Source organism: Lepisma saccharinum, chromosome 8 (genome assembly GCF_977018435.1).
Source record: "Lepisma saccharinum chromosome 8, izLepSacc3.1, whole genome shotgun sequence".
NCBI lineage: Eukaryota > Metazoa > Arthropoda > Insecta > Zygentoma > Lepismatidae > Lepisma > Lepisma saccharinum.
In genome coordinates this window covers 44,983,516-45,009,090 of record NC_139236.1, presented here as the reverse complement: position 1 = coordinate 45,009,090, position 25,575 = coordinate 44,983,516, and the positions used below count along the sequence as shown (strand labels likewise).

The 25,575-nt window shown below is 42.8% G+C and overlaps 1 protein-coding gene across 2 annotated transcripts in view; it reads right to left on the bottom strand.

Annotated features, from left to right (window-relative positions):
• LOC145991439 (phosphatidylinositol 3,4,5-trisphosphate 3-phosphatase TPTE2-like) overlaps positions 1 to 25,575 on the bottom strand; it is a 237,558-nt gene that overhangs the window by 91,201 nt on the left and 120,782 nt on the right. Inside the window, exon 1 of one of the 2 annotated variants that reach the window (XM_083127441.1) lies at positions 21,609 to 21,765. The exons of the other annotated variant lie outside the window; for it this stretch is intronic. The gene's annotated coding sequence lies outside the window, so the exon portion shown is untranslated. Of the gene's footprint in view, positions 1 to 21,608; positions 21,766 to 25,575 lie in introns of those variants that run through there. 2 annotated transcript variants of the gene reach the window in all.

The following is a 25,575-nucleotide window of genomic DNA, read 5'->3' as shown; positions in this document are numbered from 1 at the left end:
TATGCTTTGACGGGCAAAATAGTACACAGATAATTCTTACTTTTCTCGCAGGACGCTGTTGCGTTTCTCCCGTGACCATATTTCCAGAATTTTGAACAGCAAAATAATTAGATTCCTTTCTGTGTACCCCCTCAGATTTGTGAGAGCGATTACACTACCCCTTCCCTAAATCCGATGATCCGAATTGTAACCCTTGTATATCCTTTCTGCCACCTTTATCTAATCGTGAACATGGGAATGGGTGATTATGTGATGAAATTGATTAAGGAACACTTACAAAGAACATATATATGCCCAGACCGAGATTCGAATCCGGGACTCCTGGCATTGTAGGGAGGCATTCTGAAATTTTGTTTGTTTTTATTTGCTTCTTTAGCATCGCTTTTCTTCTTGTTAACCTTAATAGTGACATACATGATCGGAGTCTCGTTAGTGATTTGGTGCCCTCGGGGGATTAGTTTCTCGTTCTTGTCACGTTTTCTCTCATTTAACGCCTCTTTTCTGCCCCTTTAGGGCAATTGCGACGAGTGTTTCCACCGGATGAAATTATCTTATCCCACCATTCTACCCACCTAGATAGCTTACGTGAGAAATGGTGTACGGAGAGCGAGGAGAGAAAAGGGACACAGAGAGAATAGAAGTAAAGAAAGAGAGAAGAGAAACAAGAAAAACAAACTGAGAAGAAAAGGAACCTGAAAGAAAAGGGGAGAAGGAAACAGGAAAAGAAAAAACAGAGAAAGAAAGAAAATGAGCCTCAAAGGAAAGGGAAACAGGAAAAGAAAAACAGAAAGAAAGAGAACCTGAAAGGAAAGGAGAGAACAGGAAAACAGTAAGAGTAAAACAGAGAAAGGAAGAAAATGAACCTGAAAGGAAAAGAGAGAAACAGGAAAAGGAAAAAGAGACGAAATAGGGATAGAAAGAGAAAACAGGGGGAAATGAGGAGAAAACGAGAGGAAGATAGAAAAGGGAAATTAGAAAGAAAAAAGCTTTTGTGAGAGGAGTTTAAAAATAGAGAAAAGGGTGAAGGGAAACAGAAAATAAGAGGGAAATAGAGAGATAGAAAACATAATTGTTTAAAGATAATGAAAAAGAGAGGAAGATAATGAGAACAAAAAGAAACGAAATGGAGAAATATAGAAAATAAAAGCAAGATGAAAACGAAATAGGAAAGAAAAAGAGAAAGAAACAGTGAAAACAAATTAAATTGAGTTTCTGTGGCGATGATATTGGTGCCCAACTCAGGGACTCGAACCCGGAATCAACGGTGAAGACACGGTTCTCATCTTGTTCGAGAGACGAGACCTGGGTGTTAGACAAGTGCCCGCAGCAGGTGAAAAGAACATCTACACTTCGGTGGAAAAACAATTCTGACCCTTTGTTAGCAGAGCAGAAGCACCCTTGATTTGCTCTCGCAAGCTCCGATGGATTAAATGGCGTCCACGTGCCACTCTCCTCCTTGGTGATCGCAGATTTTGCAGCGCCTAATTTCAGCGATGCCCAGGTAGTGCAAGCGCTGCATCCGTTGCCATGGCACCATCGATCCTTCCACTCCCTCCCCCTCCCAGCTCTCTCCGCTGCATTCGGCAGGGAGAGGAGAGCGTCACGTGGGCCACGAGAGCTAAAAACGGGAAGCAATCACGAGTTGGCGGATGGAGAGTTGATTTCTGCCAGTGTGTGCATGCTTGCGTAAACGTTCTTTCATCCTTTGCTTGCATGATGTGTGTTTGTACGTAGGAGTCGATGTTTTTGTCTGTGTTCCCGGATTGCCCCCCACCCCTCCTTTCCTTCTGCTTTTCTATTTCTTATAAATACTTCTATTGTCACGACTTCAATCTATGTGAAAGTACAGCAAGTCTTCAACATGAAGTTCGTCCCTCGCCGTAGAGTTAGGCAACACGCATAACGTATTTCAGATGTAGGTATGGCCATTTGTATTGCAGGTGACTGTACAGTGCGAATAGACTCCTCACTAATGTAGCAACTAGTTTCTTTATACAGCATATGTGCAAAACATTCTATGCCAAGAAGACTGCTAATTAGATAGCCATATCGGGATATTGAATATATGTACCCGGTTTTCGATTCCGTATCCTGGCCTCCTATGTTCAGTTCCGGATTTTGTTACCCGATCCGGATCCAGGTAGCCGATGTTCTGTTCATGATCCGGGTACCCGATGTTCGGTTCATGATCCGGGTACCCGATGTTCGGTACATGAGCCATTACCCGATTTTCGGTTCCGGATACCCGGTGTTCGGTTCATGATCCGGGAACCGAATGTTCGATTCCGGATATCCGATTTTCGGTTCACGATACGGCGTACCCGATGTTCGGTTCATGATCCGGGCACCCCATGTTCGGTTCATGATCCGGGCACCCCATGTTCGGTTCATGATCCGGGCACCCCATGTTCGGTTCATGATCCGGGTACCCCATGATCGGTTCATGATCCGGGTACCCCATGTTCGGTTCATGATCCGGGTACCCCATGTTCGGTTCATGATCCGGGTACCCCATGTTCGGTTCATGATCCGGGTACCCCATGTTCGGTTCATGATCCGGGTACCCCATGTTCGGTTCATGATCCGGGTACCCCATGTTCGGTTCATGATCCGGGTACCCCATGTTCGGTTCATGATTCCGTGTACCTCATGTTCGGTTCATGATTCCGGGTACCTCATGTTCGGTTCATGATTCCGGGTACCCGATTTTCTGTACATGATCCGGGTACCCGATTTTCTGTATATTATCCGGGTATCTGTTTTTTTAGTTCAGGATCCGGGTACCCGATTTCCGATACTGGATCCCGGTACCCGGTTTTCGGTTCATGATTCGGGTACTCTATTTTCTTTTCCGGTTCCAGATCTGGAAAAGCCATCGATGCACACAGGTAACAAAGAGCACTGCCAGGGTAAAGAGATGGGTAGAACCATACAACTTGGATCCTATGGCCATAGCCTCGTTGAGCTGGAAGTTCAGGGCACGGCAGATTGGTGCTCAAGATGACAACAATTTGGTTCAAAATAACAATTATATACGGACACCCTGTATATCATTCTGTGGACAAAGAATTATGGTCATCCTATATATGATTTAAATGTGCAATACATTTACGTTCACCCTGTAGACAACGAAAATATAAACCGTGTGTGTGTGTGTATATATATATATATATATAACCTCGTTTCTGAGGCTTTGTCGGTGAAATGTACTGCTACAATAAGCATGGCCAAGTAGTATTCCATGACTGTGGGCAATGTGTACAAGCGTCTTGGTTTCCAATAGGGAATTCTTTCTGTGGAATAGAAAAGTAATTGGTCCAACGTTAAGCAACAGGCGGAAAAGACGCAGAGGCTTCACGTTGGAGCGGAGATCTTGTATCTCTGTGATCGACCGTAGTGCACGTGTAGGGGAGGAGGCTGGGGGCGGACACGTGGAACGGATCGACTGGGGACTCCCCTTGCTGCGAGAGAGAGAGAGAGAAATCCCCCTCCTTCCTCCCTCTCTCTCGAGCGGGGCGCGTGGACCTCTCGGCTTTCGCATTTTCTCGTGGATTTCGCTCGGAGAGTTGTGTGGAGAGATCACGTTGTTGGCTGCCCAGGGCAATGGCCCAGGTGGGTGAAGGCCGTTTTATGAGAACCTCGCCTAAATTGTTTCCCTCTTTTCTTTGTTGTTTTTCACTCCACGCCATCTTCGGGCGGTGATTATGAAGGTTTCTTTCTGGAGGACATCAGTAGAAGAGACTGGTCTGTAGTGGATTCGAAGTAAAATGTCCAAACATGACCTGATGTGTCAACATTTCTCTCACAATCATATGCAGTGTGACCATCACGTCGAAATTTAGTACTCGCGTGGTTCTGTCCTAATATGGGTAATGGTATCGAACAGTTTGTCAAAATTTAAATAGGCTAATCAAAATTCCAGTCTTCATTAGTATAGATAAGATAAAGTTCCCCGTGCATATAGAAAGGCACATTTAGGGGATGGGGGGTTAGGGTCCTCCACGTTCCCGATCTCTGCCATTTTGGAGGTGATGTAATCAGCACCATGCTCCGGCCGCCTATACCTCCCAGGGTTGCTCACAAGTATCCATTGATTTGAGGCTATGTGAGCGCCAGAGCAGTTAATTCCGACCTTAGATGACCCATGCCGGGAATCGAATCCGGGTCTCCCGGATGGCAGTTAGACGCTCTACCGATTAGACCACCGCGGGCTTTGAAATCATACTGTCGCCCTACCCTCACCTATGGCTTCTGACATTCACGTCGGAAGTTCAGGACAACATCATGACTTGGGCACCGTTGTCGTGAGCTCACACTCAGATCCTGAGATAGGCATCGCCATAGTGAATTCATCATCACATTACGAATTCGGCATTCATGTCGTGAGCTCGGCCTAGCATTACGACTTGGGCACATTAATGCCGTAAGCTCGCTCTCACCCCGCGGGTTGGGCACATTTGTGTTGCGTCATATGAGTTAACCCTCCACATCATGAGTTGGGCACATTAATGTCGTGTGTTAACTCTCCACATCACGAGTTGGGCACAATAATGTGAGTTAACTCGTGTGAGCTCGCACTCACATCCATGTTCACATCACGAGTAGGGCACATTCGTGTCATGCTAACCCTCCAGATCACGATTTGATTTGATTTATTTTACTTCACTTTTGTGTCACTTTCGCCTAATTGCGAAGATGGGAATGGGAATTACGAAATTCATGAATGGATACTGACAAACATACATGCCCAGGTCGGGATTCGAACCCGGGATCCCTGGCGTTGTAGCACGATGTGCCAACCACTCCGCCATGGGGGGCCGACCCTCCACATCATGAGTTGGGTATATGAATGTCGTGAGTTAACCCTCCACATCACGCGTTGGGCACATTTGTGTCATGATTTAACCTTCCACATCAAGATTTTGGCACATTAACGTCGTTAGTTAACCCTCCACAACACACGTTGAGCATATTTGTGTCATGAGTTAACGCTCCATTTGTTAACTCATGTGTCGTGAGTTAACCCTCACATCGCGAGTGGGTACATTAACGTCGTTGATGACACCTCATCACGCGTTGGGCACATTGTCACGAGTTAACCTTCCACATCACGATTTGGGCACGTTAATGTCGTGAGTTAACCCTGCACATCACGATTTGAGCACATTAACGTAGTGAGTTAAGAGTTGACATCACGATTTGAGCACATTAACGTAGTAACTTAAGAGTTGGGTACATTAACGTCGTTAGATAACCCTCCACATCACACGTTGGGCACATTCGCGTCATGAGTTAACCCTCACGCTCACATCACGATTTGGGCACATTCGCGGCATGAGTTAACCCTCACATCATTATTTGGCAAATTAATGTTGTGAGTTGACCCTCACGTCAGAAGTTGGGTACATTAATGTTGTAAGTTTACCCTCCATATCACGAGTTGGGCACATTCGTGTCATGAGTTAACCCTCCACATCACAAGTTGGGCACACGCATGTGGCGAGTTCACGTTCATGCTCCTTTCGCACACCTTATCGGTCGCTCCCGGAGAATGAGCTGTTCGTGTCACAGTACACGTGCACGCGTGCGTGTGTGTGTGTACGTAATTATTAGGTTTCGTCGAACTGATGGGCAGAATAGGGTTGCAATTGAGATATAAACCAAGAAGTTAGCAAACTAAGATTCGCCTAACGCTTACGGAAAGAAATCCAAACCACTGAACCATTTGGCACATTGCATTAATGTTCCAGAGGTAAATAATTATGTCAATGAGCTCCGGACAAGATAAAATTGCGAACTTTCAGAAAGCAACTTACCACGAAGAGATCAGTCCGGTATAGTTTAGGTATATTTTATGCTATAATATAGGGTAACCGGGAAAGGATTTGCTGCTGTAAAGCGAGTTTCTAACAACTCAAACGAGTTACCATCGGGATTCGAAGCCAGAACCATGTCATCGGACGTCATCGTTTTTGAAGAAGTACGAGTAACAGTGACAGAGAAGGGGCAGGTGGGGCTGACGCCCAGAGTACAGCGCCTTGAATAACGTACTGTGGAAAACGACCCAAGAAACTGGTTCCCCGAGACGATGACAAGTAGATGGCAGTGCGATCGACACAGCGACTAATTTTGATATGAAAGTAATGCGGCTTAGTTAGTTTTTGGAATATATTGTGTAGATTTGTTTCTCTAGAAAGGCGGTAAGTGAATTGATGGAAACAGTTATATTTGTGGAGTGATTTGCAGTCACGAAATGGTATTAATTTACACAGAAAAGTAACATAAATACGTTTTATGTGCAACGCAACACGAGCATCAACATATCGCATGTGAGGCTGGACGTCAAACGTTGGATTGTATACACAAGTTTATTTTTGTATACTAATAAAATTGAAATAGTGTCATGAAGGGGAAAGAATGTTTCGTGGCGTACATATTATGAAGTCATTTTCCCGAAATGCAGATATTCGAAAGAATTTAATTTCATATTCCATGGAGTTGAAATAGCCGATTACGATGTACCTTCTCATCTCTATCAACAAATTGCTTTACATTCGTGTCGATTGGTAAGTAGAACTTTGGTGTTAAGGACTGTGCATTTTTACTCGTGACTTGGCTGTAAAATGTCTACCTTGTACTTGATTAAAATAAACCGCAAATTAATTAAATTAATTAATAATAAAATAAATAAATTAATTAATTAAAATAAACGAGTATTGTCTGTGTGAATTTCCATAAAAATAATATTTGTGACAATGACAATATTAATGAACCTTTCAGGATAATGCATACACAATACTAATTCTCGCAGCAATTGTCATGTTACGTGTTACAATCCATACCTATGTTTTCTTCCGTATTGTTAATAAAAAACTCAAGGACAGGTCATGATAGACGGTTCATAATATTCTTTAATATTTTCGCGACTACTGTACCAAATATCATAACAATTTTCTGATGCAAAGAAATGTTACAAAGAAAAGAATCAGACGTTGCAGCAAAAACCCCATTTACTTCCATTATAAGCAGTCGAGCGCTGTACCCCGGTGTCAACACCAGCGCCTCTAGCGGATTTCATTTTCGAGTGGAACCAGCGAGAGAGAGCAAAACCATGCCGTTTTCCACACTACGTTATTCTAGGCGCTGTACCCAGAGGTCGACCACTTTGTCGTGCGTCCCTCTTGCAGCCTTCACCAAGCAAAGGTAACAATACAAATGCTCTTGTAGTCCGAAATACGCTTATTTAGGAAGATATCAAATGTGACAGATCACCAGAAAATATTCGCACTCCACTCTGCCTCCTCACTCATTTATGGCGTTTTATATTTGGTTACTACGGCAAGGGTCCCAGGTTCGAATCCCGGTATGGGCATGGGTGTTCTTTGTGAGTCCCCTTTCATCAATTACATCATATCTTCACGCATCCTCGTCTTCGCGATTAGCCAAAAGTGGCAGAAAAGCGAAGTAAAATAAACAAAATCAATCAATCTTTCACAAAAAATGGCAAGAGATAACAGAAAATGGGAAAACAATCTTGCTTGTCTGTTTTGTAAATTGACCTTGCACTTTTAAACCAGTGGACTGAACGACGTGAAGAGGTTGTGTGTGTCCGAGAGAGACAGCATACAAAGACATATGCACTCATAAATAATAGTGTCTGGCACGGAAGCAAAATAAGAAGCTGGATGACAAAACATCCTCAGCGTCTGTCAGCACTTAGTACAGGATTCATCTTAGAAGCTCTCGAGTGAAATCGTAACAAATGACAAACGAGGAGCTGACAGTCCCCAGAGCTTCATCATCTCATTAGGGCCTAGTCAAGAAGCATATCACTTATATTCTTTATGTACAGTCACGGACACTTCTCGTTTGTAATGATTCCATTGAAAGTAAATGTGAGTGTTACAACCCATGGGTTGTACTTTGACTGTACCGTGATGGACAGTCAGATTGAAGGTACAAGTGATTGAAATTTCTTACAAGAAAGGAACACGTGTACACATCTAAGACTCGATATCTCTGTCTTGGCATTGGTGTTCTTGTGTGTGTATCCCTTCACCAGTTTCTTGTAATCATCCTTGTGATTTGCCTTAAAACAGAGAAGCGAAGACAAAAGCACAAACATTTAAAAATACAATGCCAGAACTATATGCCGAAACACGAGATAAGGAACACACAAACATGATTGTAAATAAGAGGCTCATGAGATTTCACAAGAGGCACTAATAGTATGGAAATAAATAAATAGGAAAATATTTATTTCTCGACAGCGTACGGAAATCATTCACCAATTTTCTTCCACCAATCATTTTCAAGATAAGATGAACGTTATAGGTACAAATTTACATTTTACACACCCTGAATACAGAATGCTTCCAATGTACTAAAAGTCATACGAATTTACTGAAATAAGCCAAAAATAAAGAATATATATAGAGCGCTTGCGGAGTACGTTTGTCTGAGGAAAGATATGTGAGAACACCCAGCTATGGAGTTTAAACAGGACATCTTGGTAGCAGGTAAATGAGGCAACCCAGGCCGTGAGTCAAACACTCGGGGAAAGAAAGCAAGGAATTCGACGTGTGCACCAAACATGGAGGTCCGACTTGTGTCTCGATCTTGGGGGTCCGACACTTGGCGTCTCCCCTGACCTTGGGGCCCCACACCCTAAGACTTTAGGTGTCCCGCACTCGTGAAACCTAATGCAATACAGTAGATATCCCAAACTCGAGGAACCCTAACACTTCAGGGGTCCCCCATTCGAAGAACCGTCACACCTTGGAGTTCCAAACTCAAGGAACCCTATACAATAAAGGTCCCACACTCGATGAACCTAATACAATAGGGGTTCCACACTTGAGGAACCCTAATACAATGCGGATACCACACTCGATAAACCAAATGTAATAGAGCTTCTCACTCGAGGTACCCTAAGTCCTTGGGGTTTCACATTAGAAGAACCCTCACACCTTTGAAGGTCCCACACTCGAGGAACCCTAAGGTCTTGAGATCGAAACTGAAGAAACCCTAATAAAACGGGAATCCCACACTCCACGAACCTTACAATGGAGTCTGTCTCACACTCGATTTACCATAAGACCTTCGGACCCCCACAAGAGAAGTTCTTTAAGATCTTAGGGTTCCTCGAGTGTGGGATTCCAAGACGTTGAGAGTCCCACACTCGTGGAACCTGAAGACCTTGGGGTCCCCACGCGATGAACCCTTTCACAATTGGGGTTCCACACACGAGGAACCCTATCACAATGGGGGTTCCACACACGAGGAACCCTATCACAATGGGGGTTCCACACACGAGGAACCCTATCACAATGGGGGTTCCACACACGAGGAACCCTATCACAATGGGGGTTCCACACACGAGGAACCCTATCACAATGGGGGTTCCACACACGAGGAACCCTATCACAATGGGGGTTCCACACACGAGGAACCCTATCACAATGGGGGTTCCACACACGAGGAACCCTATCACAATGGGGGTTCCACACACGAGGAACCCTATCACAATGGGGGTTCCACACACGAGGAACCCTATCACAATTGGGGTTCCACACACGAGGAACCCTATCACAATGGGGGTTCCACACGCTCCATATTCGAGATATTATAATACAATTGGGGCTTCACAATCGATGATCCCTAATACAATGAGGTTTCCACATTCGGGTACCTAAGCTAAGACCTTCGGAATACGACAGAAGAACTAAGATTTTGGAGGTGCGACATTCGAGAAACGCTAACAGTTTTGGGAAAGAAACCCGGTGGTGTCCCATAGTGTGTCTCGGGAAAATTGGAGAGAATGTATTTAAATTAAACGTCCTGTATACCGAAACTGTAAATAGGATCGCAGTTATAGCGATGCTCCAAATGTTCGAGGAACAGTCGAGTATCGAAATTTGATATTCCATCGAAATTTGAGTCTATCGCTCATCAAATGTACATACGCCAAATTAATTCAACTTATGCTATTCCAGATATCGATTGATTGAATTTAAAATGTTGACTATTTTGCACCCGTCATATGATACGGGGTCCAGCCCCTGATCTGATCTAAAATATGATACAACTGTAATGTCGAAGACTACAATATTGTGACTTCAGTTAGAAGCTCAGGCTGTAAAGGGCACTCAGCATGTGTAAGGACAACACACACACAGTTTTAAGAAGATTATACTGGCCGTAGGTTCAGACGCCAGAGCCTCGTTAGTCTGCAAAATGCACTCCAGGGTGTACTACGTGGAAGTGAAGTTGACTATCCCAGATATCATGGGATGGAATGCTCTTTACACAGTATGTCAATTAACGCCCTGACACCTGTACATATGCAGACGATTCAAAATCTTAAGAAAATCACAACTCTAGCCACTCATCCAAGCCAGTGGAGAAGGCGCGTGGACTGGGATCCAGGTAGGGGAGGGAGTGATTTGAGTTTCCTTTGTGCTTCCGCTGAAGAGGGGGGGAGGGAGTAGGTGACAGGTGTTCCATACAAGCGAGTGCTTCCTGCAACAAAACTCACAACAGGCGATCTCTTCCTTCGGTTAAAAAAAAAAAAGAAAAACGCCTACGTCACAGCCGAAGGGACTTTACGATCCGTAATTTACTCCAACCGAACGCTTTAGAATAATGCGGTTGGCGTACAGTTTCGATGGGGAGCAATTACGTCATATCATTGCGAGGGGCGCGTCAGTTCCGACACGCGCTACTCTCTTTCGAGTGGGACGCGCGTTCGCTCGCGTCAAGTCGGTATCCATGTGCAGCGCGGGATCTGGCGGGCTTCTGCTTCTCCACTCTGAACAGGCACTCTGCCTCGGCGGCCGGCTGCTCAGACGCGGGGATTCCCTCGCTCATCTCGGCATCGCGTGGGGAATCCTCCGAAGACGCGAGTGATGATTTTGCACTCTACAAGTCTCGATCAGATTCGCGTTGTCGTTTTGTTTTATGTTTGCGATCCATTATCCTTCTTTTGTTTGTTCCAAGGGCGCATCGGCAGGTTCTTATTCCAAGACGAACTGGACCAAACACCAGGTAAGGAAGCTAATGTTTGTAATCTACCTTGCGGCATGTTGATCTAAGCTTCATTTCCCGGACTGATGCATGCGTAGGAAAGGCAGTGGCATATTTACGATTTAACAAGAACAAGTGATAACATGTAAATTCTTTGGTGTCAGTTAGTGATGGCGACTCCAAGGTGGGGCCAGGGTCTCCTATTAGAAACGAAATGCTACTATCAAAACGTAACGACACACGCACATAGACACTCGCAGGATTTTTACGGAAGGGGAGGAGGGGAGCATAACATTGTCCCAAAAGAAACCGTGCTCCATTCTACGACGACCATGTACCGGTTTTACTTGTAATTATTAGTCCCTTACGTAAGATCAACGCAAATTACTGTGACAAATTAAATTCTCTCTTGGAAATATGAAAGTAATTTTTCAGGGAGCGACACACCCTTGTCCACCTTCCGGACACTTATATTTGTAAGTAAAGTTGTTGTTGAAGCCCACACAACACTAGCATAAAAAATTGTTGAATTTTACGTCCATTGTTATAACTATTCCACTCCGGAGTGTTTATTAGTGTCAAAACACTCCACGGTCTTCTAGAGGTAAAAACTTCTTAAAAGAACATTTTATGTGTACCCAAACTCAACCCCCCCCCCAAACGAAAATATTGTATCAGAGCATTTTGGGACTAATCCCCTCATTCTCCTCGCATGTACCTGTTTCCTCATCTACCAATTTATCTTCAAGTTAAGCAAACCTAAACTTCAGCAGCCCTCTGATAGCCAGGGCCTGCAAAGCGGCTTTTTCACTGGGTGTCACGTGTCAGGTCCCATCGCCGCTGTTTTCTGGCTTTCGAGATCGGAGCCCACCACTTCTTCTCAAGCAAGTCTCCCAATTGGCCCCGCGATGCTTGATCAACAACGAAATTTTGGGGCTCGCACCTGGAATCGAACCCGGTACCACTCGCACCAAAGGCAAGAGCGTTTACACTTGGCAACTTTTGAAGTAAAAATAGCGACGTAATATAGTCAAGACATAACTCGAAACCAGAGTTTAAAACCAGGATCCAAGTCATTGAGGATTCGAACCCAGTACCCTTGATTACATATCAACAGTGATAATTACAATGTTGTGAGGCAGACTCCGTGGAAGGATAAAGTCTTCCCAGTGACGACGTTATCTATGTACACACAAATTTCAAGTAAGATTGCATGAAAGGATTTTAGAAGTAGGTGCTAAGCTTACAAGAACAGGAAAACCTGAAGGAAAACCTGAACTCAAGTGGTAGCGTATCTAGAAGTGTACTACTATTAATAGCTCGTGCTAGGTCATCCACTTCCTTTCGTCAACTACCAAAGGGAATGTTATATCTTTCGGTTTAGCTCTGTATCCTTGAACCTGCTGTATCAACTACCGCGTTAACTAGATCCTCTGCTCTATTGATTGATTTTCTTCCAAAAACTGTAGGAGCGTAAACACATTGGTTATTTGCGTCTGATGGAGAAAAGTCAGTCCCTCAATCAGGTCTCTTAGAAAAAAATATCCTTTCATTCAAAAGTAAAGTTCAACACTTGATCAAGGCAAAGCATAAAGGCATTGGACCAAGGCGCCAGATCCTCGTTAGAGTTACCAAGGTACACTAAGGGAAAGGGAGGATGACTTCAAGGGTGTACTGAAGGGAGGGGCGGATGGGCTGTTGCCCTGCGAATCAATAATAAAATTATACATGAAACAATTGTGTATGTTGCATACAATTTATAGGAATATAAACATAGCTTGAAAAGTAAGAAATTACCCTAGAGCAATATATTGTTGTGTATAAATTCATCAAAAAGTTACTTGCATCTAAAAAGTTACTTGTATCTTTTGATAAAACCAGAACTAACACATAGGAAAGAAACTATTTCTCGGAACTCAGGTGACATTGTTTACATTAACTAATGGTACCTCTGTCGGTTACTTCCTCAAAAAGGCTCTATACTGACTTCTATAAAACACGTAGACGATGATTGTAAAATATACAATATTGTAATTGGTACTCAGTCGGTGTTTGTTAAACACATTTAGCCTTATCAAAAATTTAGAATGAGTGGGAACGTGCATTGAAAGAATTTATTGTTTGCCATGTTTTCCTACTTGTCCGACTTCAAGTGTATAATATAGTCAAGTCAAGTAAACTTACAATATACCTCTTGTGACGCCAATTTAAATATGAATAATTCATTACCTACTGGCGGACTGATTGGCTCTCGCAAAGCAATAAGAGTAGCTAATCGTTTTCCAAAAATATCTAAAAGGAAGGATAAAGGTTATCTGTCCCCATCGATCCATCATGGGTACGCCACTGAGCTCCTTGTAATATGAATTATCTTGATTATTCCAACTACAAGTCACTCTGAATTAAGAATTGATAGCATGTAAACTCTTCTGAACCTTTAACCTTTACCTAGCTCCTGTGTGTGCATGTGTGTGTGGAGGTATTAGGCATGGTAACTTTAAGATGTATGTCTTGCTTTTAGTTCTCGATAAGGAGTGTAGGAGGAGAAGGGGTAGTCGTCAGTGTTGACTATTTCTTCATATATCTGACTTTTGGGGGGGGGGTATTTCTACCAAAAAAGGGGGAGAGTGGAAATTGTAAGGTAGGGGGATATTTGCTTGAGCCTTGGACTTATCGGAAGGGATTCTCCTATGTTTTAACTTGTAGTCAACTAAGGGATGCTTTGCAGAATTCCCCCTCGCATCTCCATCCACTTCAAACATAGGGGAAAGGGTAATCATCCCCATCACCCCTCCCGGAGCGCCATATTAGATTTATTTCTCTATTTGTCAATTCTGATACTTTTGGTTAAGAGTGGCGATGAATATCGGTGATGAATTGATGAAATTAAGGAAGGAACATTCTTAAAAGAAACGTCCTCTGGCCGGGACTCGATTCCTGAACCTTCGTTGACGAGTTCGTGAATATACCACTTAACATCAACAGAGACATGTCGTATCGCATAACAACTTCCCGCTTCAAAAACAATATCCGAAATAAAACTCTCTGAAACCAACCCTTGTGGCTGTCTCCGGAAAGCACTCCAAAGGGGAAGGAAACCTAAAATACGAAGAGAGAGAGAGAGAGAGAGAGAGAGAGAGAGAGAGAGAGAGAGAGAGAGAGGGAGATAGAGAGAGAGAGAGAGAGAGAGAGAGAGAGAGAGAAAATTTGATGGAAGCGAAGAAGGAGCCGCTGCCATTTCTCATTGTTTTCCCCGCCGCAATCGGGCGAAGTGCATTATCCCGAATGCCACGGTCGACCAATGTCAAGGTCAATCAATGCTGCGACCTACTTCTTCTCCGCACGAGCAGAGGGCAAGCACCCAGACACGCTCTCGCTTTCATCGCGTAAACAAACCAAACCTCTAGCAAGTTATGTGCATCCCGTCCCTTCCTCTGATGCAACACGAGTAAACTTGAAAAATGTATTTTTAGGTGGACTCTTTGGCACTTCGGCGGTCATGATTGCAAATCACCCCTTATTCTCTATATGTCTCTCTCTTTTTATTTTTCTATCTTTGTTTCTAATATTCTACCTTTCTCTGTCTCTTCCTGTCTTTCTCTCTCTCTCTCTCTCTTTCTCTGCTTCTTCATCTTTTCTCTCTCTCTCTTCTGTCATTCTGTCTTTCCTTTTTCCATCCTCCCTTTTTATCTTCTCTTTCTCTAGCTTTTTCTACCTTTATCTATCTTTCTATTTTTCTCCTCTCTATCTCTTCTTTCTCTTTTTCTTTATGCTTTCCTTCCTCTCTTTTATCTATTTTTCCTCTATTTCTTTTGTATTCATCTTTTCTGCCTTTCTCTCTCTTTCTCGCTCTTTTCCCTTCTTAATGCTTTTCTTACTATTTTTTCTCTACCTTTATCCCTTACGCCTGTTACGTAGGTCTTCATCTTTTTACTACTTATCTCATTTTCGTGTGGCGATCCTCCTTTGCCTCCCTTCCACAGTTTAGCGCTAAATTAAAACCCTTCTACTGGTAAACTTCTGGACAACCCCCAAGGAGACGTCATCCACAAGGGAATAATATTTGCGTAAAACATCCCTGCCAGTCTCCAGAGTTTAGAGCCACGCAACTATCCCCACCGACAGTTGTGTAACTAGAGACTTTTTTCGGGTGAACTCAAGGGTGCTAAACAATATTTTTAGGTGGTCATGATGGCTGCCAGGATTCCTTCTATCTTCCCTTCTGTCTTACATATTTTTTTCTTAGATCTTTCGTTCCTTCTACACCCTGTTTCTTTCCTTCTCTCTCCCTCTCTTTCTCTTTGTCTCCCCCTCCTTGCCCACTCTGTGTGTGTGCGCGCATGCGTGCGACTGCTGCTCGGTGGTAGAGAGCGTCGTTAAGTGGAAGTCGATTTTCGAGCTCACCACCCACGTTCCTGGGTTCGAATCCCTACCGGGCGAGGGTGTTCTTTCTAAGTGTACCTTCATCAATTTAATCTAATTATTACTAATGCTCACTGATTTATCCACACACTGAACACCTCCTTCAACACCCACAAAAATTCCAGAACACCCCCCCTTAAAATGTTTCACAAAGGCCCAATTTTTGGTCATCTTGGCTCAAAAAATTCTTGTACAACCCTAAATACGAACTTACACCCCCAGAATATATATTCTGTATAAACTCCGCCTCATTATAATCGTGCGATTAGCCAAAGGGACAGAAAGCGACGCCAAATAATAAAGATGCAAATACGTAGTACTATGTTTGACACTCTGGTATAATATATATATATATATATATATATATATATATATATATATATATATATATATATATATATATATAATATATATATATATATATATATACACGCCATTTGGGAGAAAAGAATGGAGCCTGATACGCTGAATTAGAATCTACGAGGGCTGTTCAGAATATACCGGAGTGAATTTTTATAAAATCGTAGGCCAGTTATCCTCTTCTGTAGCTATGCATAGTGTCCCAACAGGTATTTCATTATTATTATTGGTTCTTCTTTCTTGCTATCCTTCAACATCAGTGACAACGTCGTCGCCTTGTAATCAAGGGGTCGTCCCGGGTTCTGGGGGGGGGGGGGGCACATTGCACAATGGTTCGGATCCCACTTTGAACTGTAGGTTGAGTCCCGGTTAGCCCAGATGTGCATAAATTGGACTTAAAACAACAATTCTTCCTTTAACATGAATGTCACTTGTTCTTTGATGCCCGCCTATCGCGAAAACAGAAGTGCTAAGTCCAGTGAATAGGGAGGGTGCTGCAAAAAAAAAAACATCTCGCCGTGGTGTATTGCAGATCTGTTAAAACGCGCCTTAGTTGTGGAAGAGCGTTCTCGTATGCACGTGGGGACTTTAGAGCGATAAGCGGTGCTGTACTGTTCTGAGAGGGGCGACAATGAGGAAATAAGCGAGGCAGGAGGCTTCGTCTGTTGCGTTCATGCAGTGAGAAACCTTTTGTCATCTGAGTAACAGTGCAAAGTGGCATTGTAATCCTGGTGGCCTCCTCCCGCAGTATTTCTTTGCCTATCAACGCAAGTGGCTCCCCTACTCCTGATTCTTGACCTTGAAGTGTCCTGTGCAGGCGGGATCTCGCACACCGCACGGATCGTTCGCTGGCCTCTACAAGTGCAAGAATGATGCTCAAGCCTGGCTTATTGGCTAAGGAAGGGAAACAAAGCTTAAACACGTCGCAGTTCTATACTCTCTATTAGAATTTTGTGACAAGATCTACTTAAGATCCGTTTCAGTTTTATTCTTTAGATTTATGTGTGTGTGCGCAACAAGTTTAGAATATTTTTATACTAGCTGATTGCCCGGCGTTGCCCGGATATTTATTTATCCCAATCCTTCCCACCCCCACCCATAGGGGTGCCAAAGGTGTCTTGAAGTTTAACGGCATTGGGAGTGTCACTATTCATCTTAGCGACCCCGAAAACTATGGATACAACACTAACATCGGTCTTTTTCAATTATTGTTACATGTCACCCCATCCCACCCCCATCCCTAGGGATACCAGGGGTGTCTTACCCCCACAGTATTTATTTCCAGGTTGCACGTGATACATGTATCAATGTTGGTTGAGAGTTATGCCGGCGTTCGAGAGTTATGCCGGAACAAACACACACACACACCCACACATACATCCATTTTTATATATTAGAAGATTAGGCAATAGGTGATAGGCACGGTGACATACGTCGGCGAAACCAGAGAACGTCCAGCAGACAGACAGATACCATGTGTTGTTGCATTCCAAGGCTGTGCCTATAACCTAATGCCTAATATAACAACACATTCCAAACTTTTTGTGAGGAGTGCACACACCCACCAATCCATCTATATATATATTGAGGCCAAAGACTTTTGTTTGGGTACTGCGTGCTCAACGTATGGAACCTTTGGTGTAAGTGGTGCCCCTTTCTCAGACACCCAAATGTCAACCTCACTTTCATGTAAAATGATAGTCTGCATTTTGTAGACTATCGAGGATCTGGCGTCATGGCAAGTATAATCCTCCATGGGACTTTTGCTGTGACCTGTCTATACGAGTTTCTCATTGTACCTACATCCATTTCATGTTATCACCCCACTCGTCCTCATCTTCGCGATTAGCCAAAAGTGGCAGAGAAAAGCGAAGTAAAATAAAGCAACACTGACATTGGAGCTTCCATCGGGAAACGAACCCAGGGCCGCTCGCACCCAAGGCAAGAGTGTTAGCTATCTGAGAGCTCGTGGATTTGGCTAAGAGAGAGTCTCTTTATCTAGTTCTCCTTGTTTGGCGGGGGAAGGGAAAGGGGATCAGAGGCGTCCCTAGGCCTTCCGAGTCTTGCCACTGTTGGATCTTTGTGAAAAAGATGAAAATCCCGGAACTATAAGTTACACAAAATTGTATTGAAAATGGTGTCCGGTTTTTATGCAAAAGCGTGCCCGAATGAGGTTGGTTGGGTACCACCACCCCACCTTTGACTTAGCATAGCCCCCCCAAATGGCAAAAAAGTAGGACTGATTACTAAAACAAGATATAACTTCCCTTCCTGTTATATCCCCTCTTACAAAAATCCTGTGCAAATCATCGATTAACTACGATTTATTGACACCAAGGCCTTGCAAGACACTGAACTGAATTGAACTGAATTCTATGTTCTTGCAGGAAGCTTTTAAGGGTTTTTAAAATTTATTCTGATCTCAAAATTACGTAAGGAATGTGTGAAGAATTTTAGCGATAAAAATTAGAAGGGGGGGGTGTTGGAAGTATGTGGATAAATCACTGGCTCTCAACATTTTGGCCCATCAGTCAGTCAGACAGGCAGCCACTCTCAGCTGTCGTTCATGAAGTTCGAGTTGTGTGCACCAGATGTCAGCATCGGATATCAAAGAGTTGGGGCAGGCGATGAAGTTGTGACAGCGCTCGCTAGGTGGCAGACAGAACGCTGACCAGCATTCATTCATAGCAGGCACGTAGCCAGGCGAAGGGCTCGAGGGGCTGAAGTCTCCCCCGAAAACCTTCAAATATCTATTTTAACTAGTGATAATTAATTTTGCTTGAGAAATTCATGTTCAGGGTTTCAACCCCCAATTTCTCGCCCTTAGATGGCGATTCACAGGATAATAATATAACTTATTTAGACTATACTTACTGTTAGGCTAATATAAGAAAACTCGTGAAAAAGTGTCAAGTTAAGGTAAACCACTAGTTTCCATTCTACTAAAATATGCAATGAGGCATATAGTCAGTTTTAAAGTCTTACGATTATTTTATGTCAAACTCAAACGTTTATCCGTTTAAACTATAATTTTACTCATGGACGCATCCAGAATTAATTATTAAACAGGGCAAGTCTGCAACTTTTGTAAGCGGCTAATTATTTCGAAATGAATCATAAATTGCACAAACTAGAATCACCTCGCATGTGACCTGATGACATGTTGTTTTCGAAAAATCGTGGATCCACCAGGGCGGGTGATAATTTTCTATAATTTTAAGCTCGGTATTGCTGCTACAACAATTTTCGTCGTCTTCTTCTTCTAAAAGAACCAAACCCAACTGGCCCAACCTAACCACCACAGATTATTTACTACCCCAAACTGCTACCAGCCAAAGGGGCCTGCTTGAAACACTTGTAGCAGCAATCACTACCTAATTTTAAACAGGAAAGGAAGCCAAGTGACACTTTACTGGCAGAGATCTGTTAAATTCAAAATGTTACGTATCTAACGTAACGTTTTTTATGAACTATCGTACTTGAATGGGTCCCTAAACTTAAGTTTGTAATTTCGTTAAGAAACTAATATTGTGGATCCGAAAGAGAATATGTTTCTACTGCTTATAAGCACATACAGTTTTATACATTCTTCGGCTGATTAAAGTTATGTCAGTAAAGAAAAGGAGTTCTTGAGCGCCATCACCAATATAGTGGACCATACCAAAAGTGTTTTCAGCGAAAGTTCTTTGGAATTGAAATTATCACCCGCTATAGCCACGTAAAATAACAAAAATACAGCCACTGGGGGAGACAGTATATAAGACACGCGTTACATCAAAATGGAAATTTTCACGAAACGGAATGCTTTACTTCTGTTAACATGCTGTTGTCTGGTGAGTGATTACTACAGCGATAAGATTTAAGGACTAGTGAAATGACGCGGTGAATCAAAATTAATAACGGTTATTGTTAAAATATGTACACAAACATTAAATAATATAAAATACACAAGTCTTCTGGAATTTTCTTCCCTTTTTAATATTTACACAGGTGGAACTTATGAACGGTAGTCTGGCGGTCGAACAGGGAAAACATTTTGAATTAAATGTTCAAATCCTCAATACTATCTCTTAATATTTAAAAAATCAATTTGTAAAAAATATATTTCCATATTGTAATTGCCGGCCCCCGTGGTGGAGTGGTTAGCACATCGCGCTACGACGCCAGGGTTCTGGATTCGGATCCTGGCCTGGGAATGGATGTTTGTGAGTGTCCATTCATTCATTTCATCATATCATCTCATCACTCAATCCCCATCTTCGCAAATTAGCCAAAAGTGGCGCAAGAAGCAAATCAATCAATCCATATTGTAACTTTGCGTATGATCATAAACTTTGATTTATTGTTTGACTTGAAACTTTACTTTGGGTTAATGGGGGCAAAGAAGAAAGGACAACAGAAAAGCACCAAAAAGGGGAAATTCAAGGGGAGAAGTAACCAGAATTTGTGTAAAAATCTTGTGCTTGAGGATACCTCTGTCAGAACAATCGAATCCGCAAGACACGACAATAATTAACAGATAAAATACGATAAACCTGCTCGAAAATCGTAAAAAATCATTGCTCTGAAGTGCTCCCGTGTTAAATCCATTTTACTGCACACACACGACAATAATTGACTAATTTCTGGCACACAACAATTAACAATTATAAATTCTGCAGCATTATCACACTTCACAGACTACTAACTTCAACATATCCTAGAGACAATGTATTGCTGCAATCAGTGTTGCCGCATCTAAAAACTTTTAGTGTCACCCACGTAGTAACAATGAGAACCACAAGGCACATTAAGATGAAGTTAACCAGTTTTTTGTGCTCACCATCGTATTCTCTACAAAATTTCCTGCAAAACTGCAGGTACCGATTTTACGTAGTAAGCTAAATTTGTAAATCGAGAAATTTCACAACAGCGCGCTCGTATTTGCCCATTAGAAAAGCATTGTCCATAAGAGCCCATTGTGTCTTCTGAGCGTGAAAACGACTCATATCCAGCATAAAAAGTTTCGAGCATGTCGTTAAAAAAAATGTCAACCATCATTGATCAGTAGCTTCTTTTACACACACACACACACACAAAAACAGAAAAACCGACTGTAGCTACATCAAATTTTGAAATATGATTGTCATGCAGAAAATCAGCTGTTTTGTTTCAGTGTCGAAAACATCACTTAGCTATTATTAGATGTATACCTTAACCAATATTTCTTGTATTTTACCGGTATCGTTCTGATGGCTACGTTCTCGTTAAATTTTGTTTTACGTCGGAAATGAAGTGGCGAAGATTAAATTTTGTTCTTGAAAGACTGGAGAAAAAAGTTACAAAAGTCTCAATTTAGTTCTTCAGGAAAGATGTGCGGGGGGGGGGGGGGATAGCCGATGTTGCCGCCACTGTTTAAACTCCATTAACTAATTTATTTCCAGGGCAATGTCCCTGTAGATTCATACGCTGTAACTAATATCCATCCATCTTTCTTCGAGTTCTCAGAAAGTATATTGTACGAAGGAGGGAGGGGAGTCAGGAGAGAATAACCTGATTCGCGCTATGATATATAATATTGACGAGGCTTGTTTTTCATCCAGTACAGCATATATCACAGTTTACAGTTGTTGCCAGCTACCAGCCCTCGTGGCATAGTAGTTAGCATGGCGTTACACGAAGCCAGAGGTTCTAGGTTCGAATCAGCGCCACGATAAGTTAAGAGTTGTAAATCGACATATTTTCTAAATTTTATTGCCACGAAGTGCGATTGTAAGTAATTACTTAAGTAATAAAAGTGGTAAAATATATTAACTACTGACCTGTCAAATGCGTGGCTTCGTCTGTGCTGTACATTAACCACTACGCTGCTTTCGAATTCCACAGGTGTTCGGCATCCAATGTTTGTATTATACGGCCAGACACTATTCGTCAGTTTACAAGTCGAATCACGCACCAATTGCCTTGCTCACACATCCTAGGAATGCCACACAAACAACGAGTGTAGAGGGCGTAGAGCAGCATAAAAGCTGAAACCGATCTTCTTTTGTTACGGTAAATTGGACACGAAATCGTGGCCGTCTATTTCTGCTAGCGGACGGAGTCTTCCAAAGACCAACTTGCATCTACGTACGCAGATCACGAGTTCGTCGCCGCCATAGTAGATTGCTTTCCTCACGGCCGATAGTAAGTCACAACAAATTACCCGCTGCGGCCACTCTAGAACTTCTATCTCGTCTCGCACAAACATCACCGTGCGCCATCTATGAAGGAAACCGGGAAATACCGAAAAAACACGCAAACAGACGTACGACAATTTCAGTTATTTGTTTTTCGTGCAAGCATTTGCGATCAGTTAGCATACATCATAATCGGAATGTATGACGGGTTTATAGTGAATAATTTTTGCTAATCAGTGCCACACAGCACACATGTAAGGTGTGCATAAAAGTCCTGAAAAGTTTTTAAGCCAGTTCTACTACAAGTAGTTTTTGTGCACTGTTGTGTCCCTCGATCTCTCTCAACTTTCTCGGGATAATTTTTACTGTCTCATATCATAACAAGGGGCTTTTCCCCCTCCTGAAAAATTCCAAAAATGACCTTAATTTATGGGGATTTTGTGGTGCTTTAACCTTTAATGGTTTTTATGACAACGGCAACTTACTCGTGGCGGTACTGGTAACAAAGTTCTGAGCAAATCCACTTATGATAAGACCAGAACCACTGTGCATGCAATGTACAGTCACCGGCAGAAAAATGGGACATCTAGATCCTGAAATACTCGCCCTGCAAGGCGTTGTGTGTGTTGCCTAGCTCTGCGGCGTTGGTACAAGTTGTCATTGAAATTTGCTATTAAATTAGGTGTCTCATTTTTATTGCCGTTGAGTGTACGTGCACTGGGAATGGAACCCGGAGCTCCTTTATTACAAGGCGACAGATTAAACGATACACTGTTGAGTAGGCAGCAACCCTTTTTACATCTTACTATATACTTACGACTGGGGGTGCTGTGTTTGTTACGTCGCATTTCTACCTCTAAGATAATCGCGACGATGAGGATAGACGGCGATTTGATTTAATAGATGAAGAATCAAACGCAATGAACCGGCTTCGTAGCGTACTACGTTAACCACTCTGCCAATGGGTGCTTACGGGTCACAATGTTACTGCAATCCTGAACAGATGTAAACTCGCGATTGGTTCAGTGGGAGTAGCTGATCTAAGATAAGTTCCAGGCGGTTTCGAGCCGAATATTTGCGGCTTGAGTCAGAGTTGTCAGGTAAATTGTAAGCTGTCTGAAATAGATGAGTCAGATTTATTGAGTTGACTGTTTCGGTATTTACAAAGTGAGTCAGCATTTGTCGAGTTGGTCTCACACCATCGAATCTATTGTTTGGACGTGGTCACGAATTGCAAATTACATATGTTCATCATCGTGTCGTAATCAACTAAAGATGTGCTTACAAGAGTAGAGAGGGTCAATTTGAATTGACGATTAAAATTTGTCAAAAAAAGCACTAGTTCGATTCCCACGAAACGACACTGGTCGCACGTACCAAAGGGACCAAGATAAGAATGTCCTGGGACGCCGTAGCCTAATTTTCAACCATAAGCGAGCGGAGGTAGCATGGGCGATGCAATCAGCTGATTGCATTGTTCCCGCGTTGCCAGATTGTGCAGCACTGTCTGACTACGTAGTGTAGTTCGGGAGCTTGCTGGGGGCATTCTCAACCGACCAGCACTGACTCTTCGACGCAGGTGTCCTTACAAGATTTGGCAACATCGAAAAGGGAGATATGGTAAGAACGCGGTGAGGCACAAGGACCCTTGCTCATCGCACGGAGTCCGGTCAAGCCACGAAAATGTCAAGATATAATGAATGAACCAGCTGTCGGACAGGCACCTTGACCACCATCGCACAAACTTGCAAACGACAACTCTGTCAAAAAAAAAAAGTGGTGAAAAAGTAGGGTGTCTTCCAAAAAAAAAAAAAAGGGAGAAGTGACCTTGAGTGGACCAATCACAGAGCCTTCCACTTGAAACAAGGGACCCAAGATCAAACCGTGTTTGTTCTTGGGAACCTTTCGCGATGAGCGGGGCTCCACTATGCTTTTCCCCATTTTACTCCATGGTCTTGAATTACCGGAGACTTGTCCTCCCGAGTTTCTGGCGATGTGTGATGTGCCTCACTGTGTTTTTGCCCTTGGAGAGGGGCAACTCGGGCACTCGCCCCGCGCTTCGGGGGGTCCCTGCCTCGGGGGGGGGGGTCAGATTAAAATAATTGTTCTGTACTGTTTACGCTGGTGCTTCCAATGAAGCAACTCATCTCACTTTTCCTTACTTCATTGATTGTTTTGACACTTTGACAATTACTGCTATCCTATTCCAAAGAAAGTACTGCCTACATAAAAATCAATGAATGAATCATGCAGCCACAGCATTCCATTGTGCTCGGGTGTGTTGACCGGCAGGGGCGAAAGGATTTAGCGGGAGGGGCACGGGGGCACGTCCCCTCCAAAAATGGACGAATAAATATCATAAAAATGTATGGATAGCAATGTATTACAACGAACAAAAAATGTCCGAGCAATCTTTTTTCCAGATAGTAAAAGAATAAAACAAATACGTTAATCAGCATTTTCTAGGCACTTAAACAAGACACCGGAAATCGAATCCGGGCCTTGTTGGTTACAAGTAACTGGTGGTCAAACAACCAATTAGGCAAGAAGCGTCAACATTAAAATATCTCTTCCCCGAAGCAGCCAGCAGGGAAACAGGATTTTGTCAAAATAACCGCCTTTATGCGCTGTGAATGGACACAGGTTGATACGCCGACTCCACGGTATAGTAAGTCAAGTACCCACCCGAGGTAGGGGGTTGCTGGGGTGTCCTCTAGCTGCTGAATTGCTATGTTGATCACAAGGGCAAGGGTATATTAATGAAGGCCAATTTTTCAAAAGTTTCAGGAAAGAAAATGGAAATAAATATGTGGAAGTGCAATGTGTATGTAAGATTTTAATAATATATACCTCCCCCCCCCCACACACACACTCAGAGACAGATACTTGTAGTCTCACTTTTCCCGCCCATGGGTCCTCTTTGTGAGTGTTCCTTCATTAATTTAATCATATAATCATTCATCCTCATCTTCGGGAAAAAAGCGAAGTAAAATAAACCAAATCAAACCAAACCAATAACTGCAATCATCAAGTTGGTATGAAAATTAAAAATAAGATTACATTTACATAAAACAGCGGAATACCACGATTTAATTATTTTGGAAACTAAGTTGTCTGACGTTAACCATGCACAGAAGGCCGCCCGCAGGATTTTTCTCGGGGGGGGTTGAGTAATTCTTAAAGTGGAGGAAAGGTGGAGTGATGCTATCCCCCAGTTCAGAATTCTCATAAAAATCCCCAGCAGTAGGAAACTTTGCATACGCACTTAATCTGCTGTCTTTCACGACACCCCTCGTCCATGTTTTCTTGCTACAATTTCAAAATTTGAATTATATGAAGTTTTTTTTTTCAGATATCCTGGGGGGCACATGCCCCCACTGCGGGCGCCCTTGCATGCATATTACACACCCCTTCATTTAATGATACAACTGCATTAGCTAATTCCGTATCAGCGAATTGCTAAATTAACAGTCCATTGATTCCTGCCAAAAAAGAAAAAAAACATGAAAAATGTACATAAAAGGATATTTGTGAAAGATGTGTATAGTGCTGGTCAGGGGTGCCCATCCGCCCAAGGCCAATGACGCACTCCCCGCAAAAGATATAACAT